At 40.0% G+C, this 3,110-nt stretch overlaps 1 long non-coding RNA gene across 1 annotated transcript; it reads right to left on the reverse strand.

The window, feature by feature from the left end:
- Nucleotides 1–10: 10 nt before the first annotated feature.
- On the reverse strand, nucleotides 11–2,644 carry LOC109953846 (uncharacterized). The gene is made up of 3 exons (XR_002273983.1): nucleotides 2,287–2,644; nucleotides 1,994–2,056; nucleotides 11–1,651 (listed from the first exon to the last, which is right to left on the reverse strand). It is a non-coding gene; the product is annotated as an uncharacterized LOC109953846 (long non-coding RNA).
- Nucleotides 2,645–3,110: the final 466 nt, after the last annotated feature.

Below are 3,110 nucleotides of genomic sequence, written 5' to 3' on the forward strand. Positions count from 1 at the left end.
AATGTGCCCAACATGAGACCACTGTAACCAGTCAGAGCGCCATCACATTCGTACAAGACACTCCACCCCTGTCCACTGGAAAGTGTTTTGGATATATATCCCAGGTACGGGTCAGCTTATGTTCAAGTATAGCCATTATAAATGCATGTAGCCTAAAACAAATGAGAGGAAAAATACATAGAGTATGTTTATTTTTGTAAGTAGGGGAGGGTGTGGCCCCCATGATATTTGTGGTGCAAGAATGTGGTGCCCAGGACCCCTTGTTTTGTTCATAGTACCCCTCTCCTTTGGGATTTTATTATTTTTGGTTATTTGTTCTAAAACTTACCTGCTGGTGATTCAGACTCGGGGCGATATTTATTTGGTCCAATAGAGGGCAGCCGCAGCCTATACTGAAGACACTATCGGCACTCCGAAAACCGGAAGGAGGTCCGATGCGAGAGTGAGGCCAGTAAATGGTGTATTGTTAAGCGGCTGTGTTGTTTATATGTGTTACATTAACATTGGACTATTCATTCTGCATTTAATGAATAGCTTATAACATATCTGATGCTCTTGTCACACAGTCCAAATGTTTGTTTTATAGACATTTAGCAGACAAGTGAATCTGAGGCAGCGTGGAGTGTGGAGAAAGATGTCTGTGCAGGGAACCACCAGCTAGCCATTGTATTTCAAAGTAACTGGAGAACTGATTTGTTTTGTGGCTTTTTTTTATTACAACATATTAGATTGTTTTAAGCTTCGAACTTTAACGTTTAACGCACCCTTATCAGCACACTATGACATTTGTATGAAATGTGCTCCCTTTCAGTCAGTCAGTCAGGCACATTATTTTGAGCACATGTTTGTTCAAATTTTGGTAGGGACATTTCTGTCCTCCCAAAATACTGGTAGGGACATGTCCCTACTGTCCATAAACCTAATGCGCAAAGCCACGCCTCTAGCCCTACTGAACTTTATTACTGAAGCTAAATGAAAAGTACCGGGTACAACAAAACTCTTAGTAAAACAGAGTTTAACAATTACCATTGGCATCTAATTAAGATGATTGGGCATAACACCTATTATATATATAGGCTACATATTGTTATAGCAAGTGTTCGAGGTCAAAGTTAGCATGTGTTAATTCCCTTTTTGGTATCCAATAGCAACCACTGCGTCTTACGTAGTACGTATAGAACGGGACGGGAACGCACATCAAAGGGGCTAAACTGATGACGTCAATGAGAAACTTAACATTAGAAGCTGAGTTACACAGACTTTATATTTGGAGCCAAAGTTCACATACAGTAAAGTAGCTATTTGAGTTTGAGAAGTAAAGGATTTCAGAAGTTGTGTACCATATAACCGAGTAGAAAGACTACTAAGAAATAAACAAAGAAGAGGTGCAAAAAACTAAGATCCAACAGGGGAAAAGGGACAGAACCTTAATTAGCTTTGGTGGAGGACAAAATCATGGAGGACAAAAACTACAAACTGCCATCCTTTGCCACACACTCCTGTGACTCTTCACACGCTCTTGTGATACTCAGACACTGCTTATTTTACGCATTTTTTGTTTCTGAGCCCAAAGTTCCATCTCTGCCTTTAGTGCACTTGCTTCAGGTCGGTCCTCTGGCTTCTCACACAGCATCGACTGAATCATTTGGCTCTACAAAGAACAATAAAAACAGCCACTGAGATCTCTGTATGAACATTAATACAGACATTTCTTAAGCTCCACTCCACAGTATTTCCCACACATGGACTTTGCTCAGGCAACGGACCAATGGAAATCTTTTCAAACTGAGACTGATAGCTGAGCTACTTGACAGGACATTATTCACATGCACACAGCAACAGTGTGGTTTTGACTCTTCATGTTTTGAGGCTTTAGAGATGTACAACTGTTGTTATAATCCCTGTATGTCAACCTTCATCATGACTAACGGGCTCCTTGTGGGAAATACTGTTTTATGAGGCGAGTAGATCAGTTAGGATTACAGTAATATACCTCTTGGAGAAAAGTCCGTGAAAACTCACTGGGGAATTTCTGACTCCTGACATCATACCAAATCTGCATCAATATAAGGATGAAAGAACATATCAGTCTGAAATAAATTCATACTTAAAAAAGAAATACAGGTATGCTTTTAACTTTGCATATATTTGTTTTGACACATACTAAGCCAAGATGAAACTGACTATTGGTGTAGCCAGTTTCCTGTTTGTATATTGTAGACATGGGTGGAGGTAACATGATAATATTGGTGTGGCAAATCATTTGTGAAAAGTAAACAGACTCACCTTTGCTCTTTCATGGCCACTAGAGAGTTTCCAAAGGAGTTCAAAGTATATCAGCCCCAAAGCAAATATGTCCACTTTTCGGTCATAAATGCTCTTGCTCTTCTGTCATAAAACAAGAAAACAATATATGTGCCGTGAAAGCTGCAGTGGTTCTCTTCTTCTCTTAACTGTGGTGATTAAAGAGAATTCACTTTGCTTCATTCTTCATGACCCCCAGAAGCTGTATGTAATAACTGTATTACTTCTTAAACAAAGCTGGGATGTTACTCAAAGGAACATCATTCAGAGCAGCCGAAGACGTGGAGCTGCTCCGGCAGAGCATGTAAGCCTTGGATATGTGGTCTACAACTCAAATAGTCTCTGTTTGAACATAGGCAGGTGTTCCGTGCCAGGGCCACAACATACTGTATTTGGTTAAAAAAAATCATGAATAGTTAGAAGTTATTGCCAGCGTAGACCATCATGTTGCATGTTGCTCTCTATTCACACACACACAGAAGAAAAAAAAACAAACTCACTTGTTCAGGGGCCATGTAAGTTGGGGTTCCTCTGTTAACTGTTCTCTCTATCAAATCAAAGCCATCATTGTCTTTAGTGACCGGGCCAAAGTCCCCAATCTTCACTTGTCCATCCAGTCCAAACAAAATGTTGCCAGGCTTACCATGGAAACACAAAAACAGATAAACATCCACCTCTTCACATGATGCGCTAATGAAGCAGAAGCTTAAAAATGTACCTTTGGTTGAAACCAGCATCTAATTGAAAGAGTCGGCATGTGACTTTCGATGGAAGGGTTTTCAATTTAGATAACTGATTGACTAGTA

Source organism: Monopterus albus, unplaced genomic scaffold (genome assembly GCF_001952655.1).
Source record: "Monopterus albus unplaced genomic scaffold, M_albus_1.0 scaffold1613.1, whole genome shotgun sequence".
NCBI lineage: Eukaryota > Metazoa > Chordata > Actinopteri > Synbranchiformes > Synbranchidae > Monopterus > Monopterus albus.